Source organism: Pelodiscus sinensis, chromosome 11 (assembly GCF_052426305.1).
Source record: "Pelodiscus sinensis isolate ZL-2025 chromosome 11, ASM5242630v1, whole genome shotgun sequence".
Lineage (NCBI taxonomy): Eukaryota > Metazoa > Chordata > Testudines > Trionychidae > Pelodiscus > Pelodiscus sinensis.
In genome coordinates this window covers 5,818,704-5,841,589 of record NC_143062.1, presented here as the reverse complement: position 1 = coordinate 5,841,589, position 22,886 = coordinate 5,818,704, and the positions used below count along the sequence as shown (strand labels likewise).

Genomic DNA, 22,886 nt, shown 5'->3' with positions numbered 1-22,886 from the left:
CTCAACCAGTGGAACGAGTACCCTTAGGGGTTCTCGAGAGAAGTCGGGGGGGTACCTCAACACAACTGAATTTGGGGAAAACTGAATTTGTTTTAAGTTTTACAGCACTTTATTATTTTTGTACTTTTTACACCCAAAAATTTCATCGCCCACCTGGCTACGATTAAGTTGTTTAAACAAATGTATTGCAATGGTAGAAAAAATTTTGTGTGTCTGAAAACTGTAGGTACTGGGGGTACTTTATATAAAAAGGTTGAGAAACACTGTTCTAGCTAACCTTAGAATTGGAGTTTAAATGCTTGTAATGGATAGGAGGAATGCTGACCAGCACCCAGTGACTAAGGGGTTAAACTCGGGTAGCTAGCAAGGGAGTTGGCTGGGGGGGGGGATAGATACACACACACACACACACACACACACACACACCTTGGCTGCTTTCTTTGTGTGGGAGAGTTAAACCAGGAGTTGAGACACAGACTGATTTAAACTAGTGATGTAAGCAACTAGTTGACTAGTCAACTATCGGGTAAGCAAAATCCTATCGGATAGTCAACACACTAGTTGACTAGTCGTTTCCCTCCCTTGCAGCCTCTATCACAGAGGCAGCAGGCAGAAGGGTGCTGGAGGGAGCTGGTTCCCTCCAGCTTCATGGGAGGGGCACAGCAGCAGCCAAACTTTGAAATGTACAAGAGTCCCCAGCTGAAGCTCTTGTGCGTTTAAAAAAGTGTAGCAGGGAGCCCAGGGTCAGCGGGACTCCCCGCTGGCCCTGGGCTCCACGTTGCGTTTCGACTTTGAAATGCACAAGAGCCCCCGCTTGGGCTCTTGTACATTTCAGAGGCGGAATGCGGAAGTTCTTATCGACTAATCGAATAGTCAATGGAAATTCCATCAACTATTTGATTAATCAAAATTTAACATCCCTAATTTAAACCTAGGCAGGACTACCAGGCCTCCAAGGAACTTGGGGTGTGGAAGTGGACTGAACCAAGAAAAGATTGGAAGTAAGTAAAGGGAAAACAATCTGGGTATTTTCTTTATTTTGTGGTTTGTTTTGAACTGCTCTGTGTGATCTATGCCTTTCCTCCCCATTTCCCATCTAAGCATTGTTCCCAGAGATTTTCCCTGTTTTAATTTTTCCTTAGTTGCTCTGTCACATCTAGCAACCAAGTATGCTTTATCAAGTATATCTTTTGTTGTGTAATAAAAATCACTTTAAGGTGATGATTTGATTCTTGAGTTTTGGAAGGTACAGAAGGTCTGTGTGTGTGTGTCTGCATGCCTCCGATTGAGAGGTCAGCTACCAGAGACTTCAGCTTTTTTGTCTTTTTTCAAGCTCTCTTGTGGCAGAAGAGCTTGGGGCACCACTGTGGGAGAATTCAAGTGCTTGCCCCCGGTTTTAGGGATAAAAATCACCTGATGGTGGCAACGACCCCATCCCGCAAGTCTGTGCATTTGTGATTCTGGGGGAAGTTTTTGTAACCATTGCCTGTACTGGCAAGGTATATTTAAGGTATTTGTGGGCTCCCACCTTTTGCACTGACAGTGCTAAACCAACTTTTGACAGCACTCCTTGCAAATGCAAAGAGAATATTTTCTTCATTTCAGTGTATCCAAGAAAAAGCAATTGAAGGTTGAAAAAGCAAGAGTGCATGCTTTCCTCTTTCAAGCCATGCTTAAAACTTGATTTGAGAGGATGAGATCTCATCTAAAATATTGAAGGGTAGACATGGTGACCAGAAATAATCAATTCAGTTATTAAATACAATAATGCTTACTCTGTTTAATAAATCAGGCAGTTTCAAATAGGGATGAAACATTTTGATTATTTCTTTAATCGAATAGTCAATGCAATTTGCACTAACTATTCGATTAGTCAGTGAGGGCGCTGCTGCCTTTGAAGTGTAGCAACAGCCCTGGGGCTACACTTCAAAGGCAAAAGCGCTGTGGGGAGCACGTGGCCAGTGGGGACTCAAGCAGTCCCCTGCTGGGTCCGTGCTCCCCACAGCATTTCAAAGCAGCAGCACCTCATGGAGCCCAGGGTCAGTCAGAGTCACCCAATAACCCTGGGCTCCACATGACGCTGTCACTTTGAGGCACCCTCTCTCCCCCGCCCCCCGTTGCCTCTTTCTAATAGAGGCAGCCAGGGGGGGAAGTGACTGATCGACTAGTTGTTCACATCCCTAGTTTTTAAATGCAAAACATATTTTGAGAGGGTTTTTTAAGTATCCAATCCATGTAAGGTAGTTTTAATTTATAAAACAAAAGCTGGTTTGTGCATTTATAATTGAATTTGAATTTCCATCCAAATAGTAGATACAAATCACAAGTAAATGAATCTCAGAAAATAAATGCATCATTCACCATTTTTAACATAATACGAAATGTAAAAAACCAAGAATCTGCTGTAATGTAAATTGGGAGATGTGTGCATAGTTGTATTTTCCTGGTTAGCAAAAAGAAGCACTGAAATTAGTGCAAAAGCTATATTTAGTGGCAAATCAACATCTTAATGATTATCAACCAAAGAGAATCAGCCTTTCTTTAAGAAAATAACTAAAGTACAAATGCAAAACATGATTAATATCAGTGATTTTAAATCAAGGTTTCCTGCTTGCTTATTTAAGTCATGATTAAAATACATCTGAATTGCTATGATTTAAATAAAACCACCCTGGTTTAAGGAGTGTGACAGTGCCTGGCCCTTTGCTCAGAGGGGGGATATGGCGGTGAAAACTCCAGCATTCGGACTTGGTTTAGGTCTCTAAAGCTCATAGAAGCAAGCTTCCTGGCCTGGGTCAACAGACTGGCTCTAAAGCCATTGCATGTAGTGGTCTTCAGCGTCCAAGCTCCAGCCCCACTTGCAACTTTAAAGAGCTGTCTGCACAGCTATTGTTAGAGCAAGTGTGTGGGCATGCTAGCTAAAGTGACCAACCCAGACTGGGAGGCTCCCTTCTGTGAGCTGTGTAGACATACCCTTAGGTGGGCTTGGCAGTTCCTAGAAAAACTAGCAGTTCTCCAACCAAAACTCTCCCCCGGTTTCTGCTGTGGTTTAGGTACAGGCAGTCCCCGGGTTACGTACTAGATAGGGACTGTAGGTTTGTTAAGTTGAATTTGTATGTAAGTCGGAACTGGTACATATTGTAGGGGAAACTCTAGCCAAACATTTCTCCAGAGCTCAGTTTTATTCTCCCACATCTAACTTCCCTCAGTCCTTTATTCTCAAGCTGAGGTCTCTGCTGAGAAAAGCCGCTCCGCGTCTCCCTGGTCTGCTGGGGGGGTGCTAGCTTCCGTCTCCCTGGCCTGCTGGGGGGAAGCAGCTAGTGCTGGGTTGCCTCACCCCGTTTGTAAGTAGGGATCCGATGTAAGTCGGATCCATGTAACCCGGGGACTGCCTGTATTTTTATAGCTATCTTATGAAGCTTTTGTCTGCAAAGCAGGGGCCCTGGGAAGTGAGGAAAACCAACTATTTTTACGTTATCACAAATATGGCTTGGTATGTTTATTTTAGCCTCTGGAGTCACTCAGGCCAGTGTGAGGTTTTTATATTCTCCTGCTACTGTTCCAACAGAATGCTAAATATATTTCTAAAACCACTGGGAATCAGAAGGAAATGGTTTGCCACTCATGGAAGCTGAGGTACTGTGTTGTTCTGCTGTAGCAGAGTCTCCTTGCTGGAGGGATCAGTAGTTAAGTGACCCTTTGCATTCTTCTGTGTTGTGTAGCATTCTCATGTTCATGGCTCGTAAGGGCCCCTCTACCAGGCAGCTGGTCTTGATGTCAGTTATGTTCTGTGTATATGCACTTACATGACCTCTTCCTCCTTGTGGAGAAGGGACTGCAACAGGACTTAAAACTACAGTTAGATATTGATTAATTTAATAATTGTGTAATCGCATCAACTCTTACTCAATAGTCCCCAGGGGCAGGGCTGGCAGCCAGTGTGCTTACAGCCCTACTCCCAGAGATCCCTCTGCCAGTCCGCACTGTTGCCTCTGTCGGCGGGGGAGAGCTAAGCTCCTTGCAGGCAGCGGCTGCACTGGTATTCTTCGGAGCAGCTTCTGTCTGCTCCCCCCACCCCGCATTGGGAAGAGGGGGCAAGCGGCTCGGCTGGAGCTAATATGTGCGGGCAGCCATCTTGAAAGCCAGCTTCCCGCGTGTACCGGCTCCCGCCTGCCCCTCTCGCCCTCTATGCTGTTGCCTCTATCGGAGGGATCAGTGCTCATGGGGAGTTGGCTCCTGCCCCCAATCCCACCCTTGCTGCATAGTGGGGTTGCATGTAGTTGATAGGATTAACTGATAAGTGCAGGCTTATTGGTGAATCGTGTACACGCTGACATCCCTACTTGAAATCCACTTGCCAGTGGCAGGTAAGACCCTTTCTTAGTGCATAGGGAAGGCGGGGGAGGTTGGCTACATTTTGCTTTTATAGCTCCCAGTTGTAGTTGCAAAGAAACATGTCCAAGTGTATACCCACGACGTAGTGCTGTCTCTGAGTCTCTGTGCATTTTAGTGTCTCTGCTGCAGCTCAGAGCTTTGCCAAACAGCAGGCGAGGGCATAACAGAGTTAATCCATTTAACGGCTGCTATTGAGAACCCTGTAGGCTGCTTGAAATTATCAGGTCAATTTCACCCTGCTGCTTGGCTAAGTTGAGAGGACTTGGAAGCAGATCTCCTGGGTATTGCTTTTGGACATCACTGGTTGGGGTTTTCCTTGTGTGTTGGCCTGACAATTGGTGTCTTGCAAATGGAAGGTTTAGACTTCCTCTGTCGCATGCTCTTCAAATTCCCTTTGAACACTCTGATCCTGACAACGCTAGATCTGCTGTTTGTATTGCAGTAGTGCTAGGGGACTGATAGGGTAAGGAGGTCACTGTACCTAGGCACTTGACAAATATAGAGTCCTGATGGTGCCTGTCCCATGGAGCTTAGTTTAAATTGCATGGTGGTTAGTTGGGGTTGATGGCTCATCTTGCATTAGGGCTGTGCAGAACACTTCTTCGTGGAAGGAATGAGATGTGAGCAGACTAAAGCTGTCTCCACACTGCAGCCTATGTTAGCAGCTCTTGGCAGTGCCACTAGTCTCCTGCTGACATAGCCTCTGCCACATCTTGAAGTGAGTTTTTAGGCTGGTGGGACAGCTCTTGGCTTCAGCAGATGCTCTGCAATGGCATGGGCACAGCTCTACTGCTGCAACGCTCTACATCTAGAGAGAATCTAAACTTTGATTCTTGTACCATTTAATACCAGTCTGGTGCTTAAGAGCAGAGACTTGCTGGAGACCACTGCAGGAGTGGAAGTGTTTCAGCTTGGTTAATTCTATGTGCAGTTTATTCAGGAGTCTTGCCTTCAGAAATGAGTAAGGCTACCAGGCTCCAAGTGTTTGTTACATTTTAATCTGTTAATGGATGGTGGGCTCCAAATAAACCTGCTGTTTTGGATGAAGGAAGTTTAGCTTCAATTGTAAATATTACTACTACTACTTCGAGGAGTGTCGCTGTAGGCGCTCCCCTCCAGGTGTTTCAGCACTCCTGTGCCTCTAATCGGAACTTGTTGGCAGCAGTACTCCCCAGGTGCCGACACGCACATGTGGCACTGTTCGCGCTGCAGCGAGCGTGCCAATGCATGCGTGGCGTCAACTGTCACCTCATTTCTCTCTCTCACTCCTGGTTCAGTCAGAACAGAGCAGCGATCCATGATAGCTTAGGCAGTTCATAGATATAGTTAATTGTTAGCTATTACTTTAGTGTTAAGTAGTTAAAATAGGGCTGTCAATTGATGTGCGTTAATGCCTGCGATTAATGCAGGGAAGTATTAACGGGTTAACTTTTTAACCCGTTAATTGCAGGCGGTAATGTTGTGCTGCCTTTTTGAAGTGCGGGAACGGCACTTCAAAGGGGCAGCGCATTAGGAGCCAGGGATCAGCTGGAGTCCCCAGCTGACCCTGGGCTCCTTGCAGTGCTGCGCCTTTGAAGTGCCGCTCCTGCACTTCAAAGGGGCAGTGCATGCAGAGCCAGGGATCAGCTGGGAACTCCAGCTATCCTCAGCTCCTAATGCGCCTCAAAGGGGCAGTGCTGCAAAGAGCCCTGGGGTTAGCTGGGGACTCCAGTTGACCCCAGGTTCCCTTGATGTTGTCCGTTTCCAAGGAGCAGCTGCACTGAGCCTGTGGTCAGCTGAGGACTCCAGCTGATCCAGGGACTTCTGCAGTGCTGCCCCTTTGAAACGCTGCCGCAGCATTTCAAAGACGCAGTGCACCCGATTAATCGTGATTAAATGTATTAATTGCAATTAATTTTTTTATCACTTGACAGCCCTAGGCTAGGCATTGGTAACAATGAAAACGGCACCCATGACGCCATCCTAGCTTATGGCAAAAGGGTGACCTGGTCCAACTGTGGCCACTTCCACCATTCGGTACCGACTCTCCATACCGAGAGTCCCCGGTACAGTTGACATCTAAGGTACACGGGGGCCTGATAGGTACCACAGTGCATCCAGCTTTCTGCATTATCGGTACCAGAATTCTTACTGCCAAAATCGTTCACAACGCAGCGGGACCTAGCGGTAACCTTGGTACCAGGCATACTGCTGTTTGGAACCGATGCAACAGCATTATCATAGGGACCCAGTAGGTTAGCTACTCCTTCAAGCCCGGTACTGCGTTTTTCCAATGACAGGATGAGCAAGAGATACCATTTTCTTCACACCACTCCTCTCCTAAACCAATGGTACAGGTACAACAGCAGGTTGCCCAAACACAAGTGTGAAAACCCTTTCCTTGGCTTCCTCCTATTCCACTTCCACAGCCATGGCAGGGATGGGACCTGTGGGCCACAGTTGGCACTCAAATACCACCCCCTGCAATGCTGAAACCACAATCACATCAAGTGGCTCCTCAGATCCCTCCACTACTTGCATCTGAGATGACACAGGAGGACATGGACGAGACCCAACATGATGAGACGATGTCCCCATCTCACATTTCATCATCCTCCCTTGACGAGTCCATTATGATGCCCCCACCTACTATGGGTGATGACTTTAGATCAGGGCTACTCAATTTTGGAAGCTCTGGGGGCCACAGTGATACTCTCCGTACATGCCGAGGGCTACAGCTTAAGTGTGGTTGCATGTATATGCAAACGGCTTCTTTCACACTGAGGGGCATAAATACAAAGATTAAGCCTTAAGCTGTGGCGCCAGACTCAAACGTGGCCTGTGTGAGCCAGTCAGCACCTCTCAGGCTCTGACCACAAGGCTAAGCAGCCAGCACTTCCCACAATGCCTCGGGGCTCCCTGACACCCTGTACCCATCTCTTCTAGCCAGCCTGTCCTCTTGCGTCTTTCAGTGCTCACCCCGCCTGGGAGATGCCTCGCCGTTGTGGAGCATGTTCTCAGTGGAGGCCATTTTCAAAAGATCCCTTCCCCTGGAGCACATGTTGAGCGCCGTGTAAACCCAAAGTACACCACGGGACACAAACAAATGGGCCACGGGCCGCATGTTGAGTACTCCTGCTTTAGATCATTTCACGAGCTATATAAGAGAGTTTCAGAATCACTGGACATCTCTCTGGTTGAGGTCCCAGAGGTACCGCATAAATTGATATTCTTCAGTCCTTCCCTTCAGGCAAGATAGCTCTGCCATTTAATGAAGCTATCCTTGACCCTGCTACGATCCTGTAGCAAACTCCAGCTTCTATCCCACATCCAAGGTGGTGGATAGAAAATATTATGTACCTGCAAAAGAGGCTGAGTTCCTTTTTTCACACCCTGCCCCAAATTCCTTAGTAGTTGATGCTGCAAATAATGAGGAAACCATCAACATTCAGTTTAACCCCCAATGACAAAAATTGGAAGAGATTGGACCTCCTCGGTAGTAAGTCATATTTGCCTGCATCCCTTCTCAGGAGAATTGTGAATTACACTGTGCTCCTTGCAAAATATACCTACAACCATTTTGAAAAATGAAATATTTTATTGATAAATTACAAGATGAAGACAAAGCAACCTACAGAGTGAACATTGAAGAGGATATCTTAATAGCAAAGAATAGACTTATTCGCAACATCGCTCAACTCCAAATGCCCGAAGTACTATTCCAGAGCCAGTCAGGGCGACAAATCTATGGGCGATGCCATGATCAACATCTGGCGTCACAGCCTATTGCAGTGGTCTCCAACCTTTTTACACCCAAGATCACTTTTTAAATCTCAGAACAGGTGAAGATCTACCACCCCGCCCTTCCTTGAAGCCCCACCCTCTCTATTCTCCTCCTGTCTGTCACTTGCTATCCCCAGCTCTTACTTACACACTCTGATAAACAGTTTATTTTAAATTATGCGATATATAAAATTAAAATCACGTGTTTATAGTTATGAAATAAATGGTCTGTTTTTTATTCGTGATATTTAAATCTAAAATGAAGCACTTATAATTATACATTTTGTGGGGACAGAGTTCTGTGGCTGGGGGAAGGGGTGAGGGAACAGGGTGCTGGGAGGGCAGAGGACAGGTTTCTGCAGCTGGGGACAGGGTGCCAGTGGGGACAGAGTTCGGGAATAGGGACAGAATTCTGTAGCTGAGGACAGGAGAGTGGGGACAGAGTTCTGTGGCTGGAGAGTGGGGTCTGGGGAGCAGGGAGTGGGATGCCAGTGGAGGCAGAGAGTCCCCTGCATCTGTCTCCTCCCAGGATTCTCTCCCCCCCCCCCCGAGGGAAACCAGCGTGTGTCTGCCCTGGGGCCGACTCCCCCCCGGCACAGAGAAGCCCTGTGCGCGCCTGCCCCGGGGCCGACCCCATGCGTACTTCCCCCGTGGCTGACTCACCCCTCCTGTGCAGTGAAGGGAGCCGATGCTCCCTCCCGCAGTACACCCGGCAGAGCAGCTAGCGCACTTCCGGAATTGCTGGAAGTGGCGCTAAGTTTCAGGACTTCTGTCCGTCCCCGGGAAGCCGACACTACCTCCATTTTCACTTGAGGTAGGTAGTGGGGCTTCTCGGGGGTGGGAGGGAAATAGGGGCGGGGCAGACAGGAGGCCTCGCGATCAACTGGTCGAGGTCTCGCGATCAACCTGTTGGTGACCACGGGCCTATTGTATACCTTTCCACCTCTCCCGCTCATAGGGAGGGTTATCAATAAGATAAGGTAAGAATGTGCAAGGGTGATCATGATAGAACCTGCATGGCCCAGACAGCCACGGTATCCTTACCTGTCTCAGATGTCAGTTGCTCTTCCAATTCCTCTTCCTCCACACTCAGACATAGTGGACCAGGACCAGGGCCAAGTCCTGCATCCCAGGGCTCACTAGCTACATCTCGCTGCATGGCTTCTTCAGGGTTAACAGGATGGTCATTTACCTGCTCGAAAGAAGTAAAAACCATAATTCTTAATGGTCATAAGCAAAGCACTGCACAAGTGGCGATGTTTCTTCAGATGGGCAATCCATAGAGCACTACAGCCACACGCGACACCGCTCAAAACGGTCCTCGAATACTTGCTCTTGCTACAAGCCCAAAACTTGTCCAACGCCTCGATCAGGGTACACCTCGTGGCTGTCTCTAGCAAGTATGACCCCGTAGATGGTTAAACTCTGTTCTCTCATCCAACCATCAAAACATTCACAAAAGGCCTTAACACCAATAAATGCAATAGTCCTACCCTGGGACCTCAACCTAGTCCTGAATGCATTAATTCACCTGCCATTTGAATCCATGGCAACTTGTTCTGTAGCCCATCTTTCCATGAAAGTAGCATTTCTGATAGTGATTATGACAACCAGGAGGGTCAGCAAGCTAGCCGCCTTCCTGGCCGGCCCACTGTTTGACATTCTTCAAGGACAAGGTCATTCTAAGAACACATCCGAAGTTTCTTCCAAAGATAGTTTCACGGTTTCATCTCAGTGAACCTATATACTTACCAGTCTTCTATCAGAAACTGCATGTGGATGTCAGCTCGGCAAGGCTCCATTCATTGGACATCAGATGAGCCATTGCCTTTTACCTAGACAGGACAAGACATTTTAGGCAATCACATAGACTCTTTGTATCTATCAACAGATCGATCTAAGGGACAAGCCATTTCTAAGCAAACAATCTCCAAATGGATTGTGAATTGTATTTGTGAGTGCTATAGAATCAGTAGAGTTGCATTACCTATACCCATACGGGTGCACTCCGCAAGAGCAACGGCCACATCAACGGCCTTCCTACATAATATACCTGTCGCAAACATATGTAGGGCAGCAGCTTGGGCTTCCACGCATACTTTCACAAAACATTATGCATCAGAGACTGACACTGGGACTGGTATCTCATTTGGAAAGGCAGTCTTCTTGGCGGACTCCTGATAAGGCCCAAAGCCCCTCCTTCCTAGAACCTATGGGCACTGCTCTGCAGTCACCTGGAGTGGAACGCCTGCAGGAATGACACTCGAAGAAAAGTGAGGTTACTCACCTTGTGTAGTAACTGTTCTTCAAGATGGGTGTCCCTGTGGGCACGCCACTACCTGCCCTCCTCCTCTCTGCTTCAAAGATGTAACGTCTCCCGCAGTAGAGAAGGAACTGAGGCAATAATTGATGCCACACATGCATTGGCGTGCTCGCTGTGGCGCGAGCAGTGTTGGTTGCACACGGTGGCACCCAGGGAATACTGCTACCAAAAAGTTTTGATTAGAAGCACAGAAGAGCCGAAATACCTGGAGTGGTGCACCCGCAGGGACATGCCCTTCTTCTACTACAGCCCCCAGCCCAAAGGCCTGACTAGGAAAGTAGGCAGCCACTTGCGCCTCAGATGTCTGCCAGCTTCTCCCTCAGAGCTGCTACTTCTGTTTGTTTCTTGGGCATAGGTGTGCCCCCTCTCTCCCTCCCCCCATGGGCCAGCAGGCACTCATCCTGCACAACAGAAGTACTGCTTGCTTCCCCACCATGCACGATTGGCCTCCCACAGCTCTGAGTCCCAAATGCCTGTTCTGAAGAGCCAAGACCCAGTAACAAGTGGTAGGCTGGGCCTGCCCTTGGAGACAGCATGGCCTGCTGTAGGGGCTCCAGAACCTGAGGCAAAAAGCCAGTTCATGGTGGTTTGGAACAGCTGGAATTAATGCCTCTGCCACCATGGCAGAATAAACGCTTCCAGGGGCCTCAATGAGTAGGTCTGTGGCTCCCCTCAAGCCATTGGATGTTGTGTTTGTGATAGTGACTGTTTAGACATCTAGACTATATTGGGGCTATTCAGGTGCAAACTGGCAGCTGATTTGCTATGGACTGCAACCAACGTAGGCTGCATGGTGAGGCTGGTAGCACCGACCTCTGTCTTGCCAAAGATTTGGTCCTAAAGGGCCTACCCTTTTCTTTCTCAGCTTAGCTCCCTAAATGCAATTGCTGAGAGCTCTCCCGGCAATTCCCAGCCTCATCATCCTGACCTGCCAGACCACTGAGACAGCACACTCATTTTATGCATAGTTAATTTATAGAAAGTTCCTAATTAAATTTCCTCCAGTAGCCATAAAACCAAACAGTCTCACATCAGCCAGCTAATCAAATTCTGCTAACTGACTGAGTTCTTTCCGCCTCCCCCTTCTCCAAGGTAACTTCATCTCCCTAAGGAACATATGGGGTGCGCAGGGGAAGTGTGGTTGAGGGCTGACTGGGGAAGCTGTTCTGTGAACAAGTTTTGTGTGTAGTATTGAGACTCGGTCTGACTCGGGTTTGATGTGAATGAACCAGTTCCCTGCAGGTAGGGGAAGCCTGCTTGTTAGCCAGCTGCTGTGACCTGAGCTGCTTTTTCCAGACTCAAGAATGAATCCAAGGCTGGGAATTAATGAGATGGGCTGTGTGCCCTTTGTATCTGGCTTCTGCAGTTAGTATAGCTGCTGCTGGTCTGAGTTCCCTTGCGCTGCTGTTTGCTCATCTTCCAAGTAAGAGAAACATGCATCTGCATGGCCAAAACACAACTGCCAGCCCACTTCAGCGGATGCCTTTGTTAGGCCATGTCTAAGCTTAGGGATCAGTGGTGTGGGGGGAGGCAGGGGAAGGTTGATTTAGTAGCTCTAGTGAAGACCCATTAAATTGACATCAGAGCCCTCGCCAGTTGACTCCAGTATGCCTCCAGAACAGGAGGAGTAAGGTAAGTAGATGGGAGAGCATCTCCTGTTGATGCAGGCCGGTGTAGACAGTGCAGTAAATCGACCTACGTGTAGCTGGAGTCAATTTAGGGTTGACTAATGTAGCCAGGGCCTTAATGTCACCTTACAGGAAAGCAAGTATAAAAAGTATCTGGTCTAAGCAAGCAATTATCTTTAAAGGCATCAATTTGAAAGCTAGTCAGTATGTTTTTTTTAGAGTCAATAGTTAAATTTCCTCTGTGTCCCTGTTCCTAAACACTCAATCCCAGTCTGTTAGTTTTCCTTGCCTTTGTGTGGGTCTTTCACAGAGCAGCAAAGGGCAAAGGACCACAGATTATCCCCAGTTAACCAACTGAAAAAAAGAGCGACGAGGAGTCCTGTGGCACCTTATAGACTAACTGAAGTGTAGGAGCATTAGCTTTCGTGGGCAAAGACCCACTTCGTCAGATGCATGTACATTCAGACTAACACGGCTACCCCTCTGATACTGAAAAAAAGAGCTGTTTCTCTGCTCTGTCACAGGAATCTTGGGTGCTGTTTGCTACAGTACTGTAGGTGGGAGTATGCTATTCAAGGCCTCCGCCCTTCAGAGCAAGCTGCCTGGAGCCATGCAAATGCTGAGATGCTGTGAATTTCTGACTCCTCTTGTCAAGAATCTAAACTGCAACTCCAAACTCAGTTTGTCTACTCTGCAGGGTGCTGCACTGTAACATTCTAGCTCAGGGTGTGAACAACATCCCCTCCCGAGAGCAGCAAGTGACAGCGCTGGAAGGTGTCAGTGTAAACAGGGCTCAGTGCTGTTAGCTACTCCACTCATGGAGGCAGTCTGCCTATCTATCGCTCTCCCAGCACTGCTACCATGATCACACTGCCACGCCTGTGCTTTAATCTTAGAAGGGTAGACAAAGCCTCAGCTTCATCTAGCCACTAGCCTGTCTTTGGAAGGAGGGAAGAGGAGAGAATTTGTCTGCTGACTGGTTGAGCTGGTCTGCTGTGCAGCTGTCCCTCCTGCTCTCCCAGCAATTGGGCACATTGGCACCCTTCCTGCTTCACACCCTCCATAGGAGGCAAGTTAGCCCCTTTTGCTCAAGGGTGTGGTTAAACAGTGCAGAAATGGAGTTCAGACTCAGCAGTTGGATAGTGGCCAGACAGCACCCTGCCCTGTCTGCAGGGATTTTTAAATAGGTAAGCAGGGAAAAGAATAATGGGGGAGGGCTACATTTAAACTCTCATTGTAACTTCTTGGCAGGGACATGAGCAGCTGTTCAAGAGCTTACAGGCCCCCTGGAATAAATCCACTTCAGCAGCTCTTACAGCCTGCTGGAAAGGAACTTTGTTTGGCACATTTGTGACCTGGAATTGCTTAATTTTTTGAAAGCTGGGCCTGCTCTTGCCCCTTAAATCTCTTCTGCAGCAGTTGATAAGCAGTTTCTCTTCTATCAGGGAAAATGCCAGAGAAAAATGCCAGGAATGCAGACAGCAGGTGGGGACTGACAGATGTGCTTATCAATCAGGACAGACTTGGTTACAGAGTGGCTTATTTATTTAAACAGCTACTGTTTGCCTCTGGCATAGTTTATACAGGGCCTCTCAATCCACTTTTAGCATATACTGGGACTCTAGTGAAAGGCGGTGTAGTGCTCTGGGAAGATTTGGGGAGCCTTGGCTCAGCCTGTGTCCAGCAGACCCCTCTCATCACATCTGGCACATCTTAATAGCACGTTAACTTGAAAGCAAATAATGTGGTAGATGTTGGAAGCAGGTTATGGGAAAATCTCGCCTTCCAGAGCAGCAATGTAGGAGGCAAGAAATTCTGCTCTGAAGCAAATTCCAGTGCAATGAACTAAGCTTACTGGACTGGGCTTGTCCGTGTAAACAGTTTCACGGCAGTTAGCAATTCCAAATACATTTTTTTCTACAAGGTTCCCTGGTTTTCAGTGACAAGATACTTTGTTGAAACATCTTGCATTGTTAGAGCATCTTAACTGGCAAACTGCAAAGCTTCAATCTGCAGTAGGGTGAAGAGCTGTTTCACCAGTGCAGTTGGAAGGTAGATAACAGTAGAACAACTTCTTGGTTAATTCATGCTCTGGGTGCTGCCACTCCTGATTTCTAAGCACCTTGAGCTTGGCACAGGAAGGCGGGGAAGATTTAATGAAATGCAAGCACTGGCCGAACGAGGGAAAGCCGGTGTTTGCTGATCTGTGAGCAGCTTTTTTGTGGTAGCAATTCACATTGGTGTGCTTATCCCTTGGAAGGTGGCAAAGACACATGGTTTGTGTTTTAACCAACTTTATTAGTCAAACTTAAAAAACAACAAATAGTTTAGCATCACCTTAAAGACTAACAAATATGTAGATGGTATCGTGCTTTCATGGGCACAAGTGGGCTGTGCCCAAGAAAGCTCATGAATCTATCTACATGTTTTGTTAGTCTTTAAGATGCTGCAAGACTCTTCGTTTAAGTTTTTTTTTCCAGTTACAGCCTAACTTGGCTACCCCTCTGAAGCTTTTTTATTAGTCAAGTTACATTAAAGGTTTCCGTGGGTGGGGCTAGCCAGCAGAGTCACTTGCACTGCATTGATTCTTTGCCAGTTTTGGGGGCTTCCAACACAGGGGGAGCCAGTCATTATATGAGTAGGGTCTCTGGGTCCATCCCTCCTCTTTCTGGGCTGAGGAGGTGAGAGGGAGATCTCACCCCCACAGGGCACTGTCTTGTGAGGAGATGCCCTTACCGGTTATCTTCAGGATCTGGAGTCTAAATCAGCCAGCTCCTACTCTGGGCACCGTCAGACGTATGACAAATAAACACCTCACACAGATCTAAGCTGTAATCTCTTGGGGGGGAGGGGAATTCCAGCCTCCCAGTTGCCCAAAACTCAATCCCCAGGTTTCACTGCATAGAAGGTAAAAAGAATCAGCCAGCTTTAACTTGTCTGCTGGTATGGAGAAAATCCTTTCCAGCCTCAAGAGTGATCATAGCTTGCAGCAACTTACTTAAGAGCAGAGAGTGGGTTTATAAAGCCATTGCAGAGAAACTAAATTAACTCTGTGCATTGGTCTTCACAGTTGAGGATGCGAGGGATATTCCCAAACCCAAGTCATTCTTTTTAGGTGACAAATCTGAGGAATTGTCCCAGATTGAAATATTACTAGTGGTCTTTTTGGAACAAATTCATAAACGGTAATAAGTCACCAGGACCTGATGGCATTCACCTAAAAGTTCTGAAAACTTAAATGTGAACTACTACGTGTGGTTTGTAACCTATCCTTTAAATCAGCTTCTGTATCAAATGATTGGGAGATAGCGAATGTGACATCAGTTTTCAAAAAGGGCTCTCAAGGTGGTCCTGGCAATTAGACTGGTAACTCTAACTTCAATACCGGGCAAACCCAAGAACAAAATTGTCAGACACAAAGATAAATGTAATTTGTTGGAGAAGAGTCAACAACATCCTTTTTGTAAAGGAAAATCTGTCTCCGCAATCTGCTAGACTTCTTTGAAGCACTCAACAAGCATGTGGACAAGGGGGATCCAGTGGATGTAGTGTACTTAAATTTCCAGAAAGCCTTTGACAAGGTCCCTCACCAAAGGCTCTTAAGCAAAGTAAATTCAGAGGGAAGGTCCTTTCATGGATTGATAACTGATTAAGAAACAGGAAACAAAGGGTAGGAATAAGTGGTCAGTTTTTAGACTGGAGATGGTGTCCCCCAGGAATTTGTATTGGGAGTAAACCTATTCAACATTTATAAATTATCTGGAGAAAGGGATATGTATGTGTGCCCATGCGCGTGCACACACACACACACGTGTGTATTTAGAATGTCTGACTGCAGGAACGCCTCCTAAGCAGTAACAAGCTAGGGCCACCAATTTTGGTAGACAGCTTCCTCTTACACTGATTTAAAGCAAGGTCAGGATTTGGTTGTGCCAGGAAGAAGGGAAGTGGCAGGAATGGGGCTTTTCCCCCCAACATGGAAAGGGAGGGTGTGATCTTCATACTCACCACTGTGGGCAGTGAGTGAAGATAGGATACTGCACAGTGGGCACTGGGGGCAGCTGCACCAGCACGAGACTGACCAGCTGGGGATGAGCTCTGCATGTTGCCAGCCCTGGCCACCTTCTGTGGGTAAGGAATTCCCCCTTCCTCCCCATCTCCACATAGCCATGTGGAGGGCACAACCCTCTCCTCCCCTTGCTGTGCGGCTCCTACAGGCTCTAGTGATTCCACCCCTCTCACCACTTCACCCAGAGCATAGGGAAGTCCCTTCATCCCCTTCTTCCTTCCCTCCACCCCCCCCCACTTGTTCATGGGGCCTGGGGTTTCCCTTCCCTCCTAGGCCGATTCACCCAGGCTTTGGGATCTGACCCCAGCACAACTCCTCACAAGGGCCTAGGGATGCCCCCCACCTGCAGCTCCTCTTGAGGCCTGGGGTTCCCTATCTCCACGTGGCTCCTCATGGGACCAGGGTGTGCCCTCCTTCATGCCCCCCCCCCCCCCAATGCTGCTCCTCCTTAGTTTCCAACCAACCATTTCTTGAGGTACACACCAGAGCAACACTGGGTAAATCTACTAATAATGCATAGTGGAAAACACCCCAGCTATTCACGTACATTGATGGGGACTAACGTAGCTGTTACCACTCAAGTGAGAGATCTCAGAGTTACTGTGGATTGTTCTTTGAAAACTTCCACCTTGTGTGCAGCAGCAGTTAAAAAAGCAAACAATGTTGGGAATCATTAAGAATGGAATCGATAATAAGATATTATTGCCTTTCTATGAATCCATGGTATGCCAACATTTTGAATATTGTGTGCGGATGTGATCCCCTTATCTCAAAGATACCTTGTTGGGAAAAGTTCAGAAAAGAGCAAAAAAAAAAAAAAAAAAAGTTTAGGAGTGTGGCACTGCTTCTGTATGAGACATTAATTTAATCCTATGGAAACAGGATGTTTCAACTTAGAAAAGAGATGACTTAAGGGGGGATATGATAGAGGGCTACAAAATCATGATGGGTATGGAAAAAGTGAATTAAGAGTTGTTTGCTCCTTCTCCTAACACAAGAACTGAACAAATGCAATTGCTAGGGAGATTGAAAACAAAATGAAGTTATTCACACAACAGTCAGTCAGTCTGTGGAACTCCTCGCCAGAAGATGTTGTGAAGGCCAAGACTAGAACCGGGTTCAAAAAAGATAAATGTATGGATGATAGGTCCATCAATGGCTGTTAACTAGGGTGGGCAAGGATGGTGTCCATAATCGCTGCTTGTCAGAGCCCTGAAATGGATGACAAGGGATGGATCACTTGATTCCCTGTTCTGTTGATTCCTTCTGGGGCCAGATGACAGGATACTAGGCTAGATGGACCTTTGGTCTAACCTAGAATGTCCATTCTTATATAAACAGGAAGTGGCCATGAGCAGATGGCTCAAAATCTTCTGAGCTAGACTCAAGTCCCCCTGTTTTGGCACAAGTTCTTTGGGGGCTTGAGACCCAGCCTGTCCTGTCCATTTTGCCTTCATCTGTTGTAGAAACCCCCAAAACATTCTTCACTGGGTTTGGGGCCCTCTTAGAAGTGGAAGAAAACTAAAGGACAAGTGACATTGGAAACTTTATTGCAGCCCTGTGTGTCCGCTCTGACTTACTTGCTGGTACTAGACCTAAATAAAAGAAACCCTGTAAAATTGAACTTCTAGGACAAGCCCAATTGAGCCACAGACTTGCAGTTGTGATTAGAAGAACCCTTCTTTAGATGAGTTTCTGGGAGCATGGAGAGGCCACTTCGGCCTCACTGGACACTGTAATAGAGCAAGTCCCTTCTAGGTATGCTAGCATTTAATCGATTAATTGATAAGCTGATGCTTATGATCAGTTAATGCTATTGGTTAAACTCAATTGGCTCCCAGGGAGGTTGCTTCACTGCAGCAGGGCAGCAAAGCCTCCTCCCGGAGAGCCCAGTGAGCAAGAGCTGCTAGCTCCATTCCCAGAGAGCTGAGCCGGCAGGGGCTAGCAGCCCTTCTCCCAGGGCAGCTTCATTGCGGGCTCTGCAGAATGAAGCTAAGCTTTATATTGCAGAGTCCACAACACATGTAACTGCACGACATGATTTTTAACATCCTCAGTCCCTTCTGAGTTCTGCCAACAGTATTGGAAGGAAAACTTGGCTGTCTTCTGAAAGAACAACGAGAAGTCTTGTGGCACCTTATAGACTACCAGATGTGTTGGAGCATAAGCTTTCGTGGGCACTTTGTCAGATGCATGTAGTGGAAATTCCAGTAGAATTCTTGCAGATTCAGACTAACACGGCTACTACCCCTCTGATACTTGTCTTTTGAAAGCCATCGATGTCTGTAGAACTGACCAACTTGGAATTTAGTCAGCTTTTAAAAAACAGTTCAAGGTTGTTTTGGTCACTACACCTCTACCAATTTTTGTGGTTCTGCAAACATATTTTTCTTAAAAATCAAACCCAAGCTCCCTCATTTGTTGCTGTGTGGAAGACCCCCTCAAACAGAGGAGACTGACTTTCCCATGCACCAGGGAAGCAATTAAACCTAAATAAGCACAGTGCTGTCAAGTGCAGCACATAAACTAGGTTACTCAGTTAACCGGTTAAGGTTAATTGATGGAATGGGGGCAGGCAGAGGTGGGGTCATTCTAGCTCACTGGGTGGAAGTGGCCTCCTGCTAACCATAGCAAGGTTGGAGTGACCGCAGGTGGGGGCTGCTCCATCCTGGCTGCTGGCTCCCTCCCATCCCCCTGCTCCCGCTCCTGGCTGGAGTAGCCCTCCATCCATGGCAGGCTGCTTCTGGGTGATGCTTACACTTGGCTGGCTATCCGTTCGCATCCCTAATATGACAAAAGATGGCAAGTATAACTAACCACAGCAGCAGATCAAAAACATTTTCAGGGCCCTGATTTGAGATGAAGACCCTCCAAAAATTAAGAGAGTTTATAGCCCTTAAGGTTGCCAAGAGCTTTTCAAGTTTTGCATCACTTATGCATCACTGTCCTTGAGTCTGCTCTCGGATCTCTGTTCAGAGCCGCTGCCGAGTGTCTATGGAGCACAGTTGGGCTGCAGTTTTAAAAGTAAAGACAATCTTACCGTCCATTGCCCTGGTACCCCCATATTCCTTCAGTTCCTGACATTGCTCAGAGTTGTTAATCAGCAGCAGAAGGAAATTGACAAACCTGCTCAGTTTCACACCTGCTGTGGTCACTGCACAATCATCAGGTTCACTGTACTGCTGCTGGGGCAGGTGGCCAAATGGGTGCTGGGAAGTGGACTAGCTAGAGCTGCCAAGCGAGCATGGGTTGGAATCTAGACCTCTCCCCAGGGTGCTGATTGCTCCCTAGAGTTTACAAATTGGAGTTATATTTTAGCTCTTCTGACTAGTAAGCAGGGCCATCCTTTGGGGGGCGCAGGTTCAGGGCCAGCACTCACTGCAGGCCCCCCCGCGCCTTCCCTTCTCCCAAGCTCTGCCTTTGTTCCACCCCAACTGTGTCCCTTTCTGCCCCTGTTCTGCCCCCTTGCTCTCTCCGCCATGTGACATAAAGTGGGGGGAGGGGTATTTGCCAAGCAGCGGCAGGGATTGTCCCCCCGCCCACCTGCACTTGCCATGGTGGCGGGAACCAGAGCAGTCTGCTGGACTCTGCCATGCTGTCCTCCCGTCCCACTGGGCCTCTCTTCTCCGTGATGGCAGAAAGCGGAACGCCCAGGGACCAGGGGGTTCTAATTCCTGCTGCCATGGATAAGCTGCACGCAGCAGGCTGAGAGGGGATGGGGTGGGGAGCAGATTGCCAATGATTCTGGCTTCCGTTGCTGTGGTGAAGGGGTGTGGGGTGACCCCTGCTTCCACCCCACCAAGCCTGTCTTGGGCAGTCGTCCTGAGCCATTCTATGGATGGGATGGCTCTGCTAGTAAGTTAGAGTTGAAAACCAGAAGGGACCACCAGGTCTCCTAGTGTGACCTCAACATCGCATGCCACCAATACTGTATCCAGATCTTGCATGCTACACCCAACGACTGAGCTGAGCCCATAGTGTTACGGACCACAGGAGCAGGGGGCAGGAAGGCTCAGAGTACACCAGTGTCCAAGGCTCCTGCAATGGTAAGGAAATAATTGGAATTGGTAAACTTTTCAATCCTATTCTTAACCACTTTGCGCTCCCTCTAAGGCCCCACTGTGGTCAGGAGGCCTAGTTACATTAATGTGGATGGAACTAGACCATGCTGCTCTAATGGGTTAAACCAGTGGTCTCCAACCGTTTTATACCCAAGATCACTTTTTAAATGTCAGGACAAGCCACGATCTACCCCATCCCTTCCCCAAGACCTCACCCCTTCCTTGAGGCCCCGCCCTCTCTGTTCCCCTCCTCTCCATCACTTGCTATTCCCAGCCCTTTACCAGTGGTCACCAACCAGTAGATCTGGATCTGCTGGTAGATCTTGGAGCCTCTGACAGGTGATCCTGACGGGTTTGGCCAAGACGTCAAGCCTAGCACTTCAGCTGCCTCCCCCCCCCCCCCGACTGCTGCGCATCTCCTGCCCTTTGCCTTGGAGCTATCCCCTCAGGAGCCTCAGCTTTCTGTGCAGGGCAGGGGAGGGGGAGGAAGGGGTGCTGATGTCAAGGTGCCCCCTCTCACATCCTCTAACCTGTCTCCACAGAGCAGAGATGGGGCACAGCAGGACTTGGGATGGAGGTTGCTGGCTGCTTTTGAGAGTGGTGCAGGGCCAGGGCAGGGGTGAGCTTATCTTAGCCCCACTGCACCACCCCCCAGGAGCCACCTGAGGTCAGCAGTGCCCAGACCCTGAACCCCTGCCCCAGTCATGAACCCTCTCCAAGTCCCTGCCCTAGCCTCAAGCACCTTGACATCCAAATGCCCTCACAGAGCCTGTACGTAGAACCCCTGCCGGCACCTCTGCTGCCTCCCAAGCTCAGCTCAGAGCCCCTTAATCCAAGGCCAGAGCCCGCCCCCCAGCCCGCTGGCCCTGCCTGGTGAAAGTGAGGGAAGGAGGGTGGAGTAAGCCAGGGCGGGGCCTCGGAGAAGGGGCACGAGGAGGCGGGGCCAGGGTATTTGGGTTTGAGGGAGATCTTGGATTGCATTTACATTCAGGAAGTGATTGTGTACTTCAAAAGGTTGCAGACCCTCCCTTGCAAGCTCTCGGGCACGGCTATGCTGCCGGTTTTTCCGATCCTTCTGTCGGAAGAGGTTCTTCCAACATTTGGCCGTCTAGACTGGGCCAAGTGTCAGAAAACCCCCTTCTTTCACAAGCCCCCTTATTCCATGTTTGCTCGTCTGCTAAAAAAAGCGGAAACGTTTTTCCAGATGTGGCCTAGTGGGGGTGCTGTGTCCCCCTGCGCAGGGATGTGATTCCCACTGACTCACCCACATGTTGTGATGCAGTGTCAGTACCTGGCTGGTTGCTGTGCTTGGGCTGTGAATGACCCAGACTGGCCTCTGCCTGTGAGTACTGCCCAGCGGGGGGCTGCCTAGGTCACTTAGACAAAGCAAGAGAACTAGGGAAGTGACTGTTCACAGGAAGGGTCAGTCTGGGGCTGGAACCATGAGGGAGACAGACTGAGGTTGCTAGGGCTAAGGGCTAGGGGTGATGGGCCCTAACCCAAGGGGTCTGAAACATCCTGGCCCCGAATCCTGTAATCACACCACGTCTATGCTGTGCTGTATCTTGGAGAAGCAATAAACCCTCCCTATTCTACTGCTGGCGGAACCTGTTCTTGCTGCTACGGGGGTGCAGTGTCGGGGAACCGCAATACTCCTGCAGTCTAACACTGGGTTGAGACAGGATGTGCAGGCTCTGGGGTGGGAATGAGGGATTTGGGTGTGGGAAGGGGTGAGAGGTGCAAGCTCTGGAGGGAATTTGGATGCAGGAGGATGTGGAGAAGGGGATGCTGGCTTGGGGAGGGGGTTCCAGGCTGGGGAGTGTTGGGGTCAGGTGGAGGGTTTGGGAGCTGAGCAAGCCACAGGCTTGTGGATGTGGGGGTGCAGGAGTTTGGGTTTAGGTGCATGAGGAGTTCAGGGCAGGGAAGTTGGGAGTATGATGGGCTCAAGATACAGATCTGCACCATACACACACTGCAAGAGTGTTGTGGCAGAAGCCTGAGGATGTGGGGGTGCAGGAGTTTGGGGTTGTGAAAGGCTCAGGACAGGGGGTTCCAGTGTATGATAGGCTCAGCTTTGGGGGTGGTGGTGCAGGAGTGTTATGATGCTGTGGCCAGATGGGGGCTTGTTGGCCAGGCTTCATTTTTAAATAAAATATGTCAAACACAAAGTTTCTGCATTGTCTTTATTTCTGAGAGGGGCAGGGAACCTGTTCTGAGTCAGGGGTCACTGACCCACAGAAAAATCAGTCGGGGGACACCTACCCCGCGCCCCTCAGGAAGGCAGCAGGGGGAAGGAAGGCTCCAGCGCACGCTTCCTCCCGCCCTCCTCTCCACCCACAGGAAGGTATCACGCAGAAGGAGGTCCCCAGTGTGCCGCAGACCTGGCCTTTCAGGTACCGCGCTGGGTGTTTGGGGAGGGGGGAGCAGCCTGCGCACTTCCTAAAACCCTGGAAGTGGCGCGCAGCTGCGGAACTGCCCCACTCCCAGCCCGCAGGAAGCTGGCGCTACCTCCATTGTTGCTGGAGGTAGCATCAGTGGGGTTTCTTGGGGGGGAAGGGGGGGCCCAACGTCTCCCAATTGACTGGTCAAGCCATCCCGATCGACCGGTTGGTGACCATGGGGTTAAATCCTGGAGAGTCCAAAATTAG

The 22,886-nt window shown here is 48.8% G+C and overlaps 1 protein-coding gene across 4 annotated transcripts in view; it reads left to right on the top strand.

Moving 5' to 3' along the window:
- The window catches only part of DAG1 (dystroglycan 1), an 84,120-nt gene that overhangs the window by 27,073 nt on the left and 34,161 nt on the right, over positions 1–22,886 (top strand). The window contains exon 1 of one of the 4 annotated variants that reach the window (XM_014572334.4): positions 936–1,001. The exons of the other annotated variants lie outside the window; for them this stretch is intronic. The gene's annotated coding sequence lies outside the window, so the exon portion shown is untranslated. Of the gene's footprint in view, positions 1–935; positions 1,002–22,886 lie in introns of those variants that run through there. 4 annotated transcript variants of the gene reach the window in all.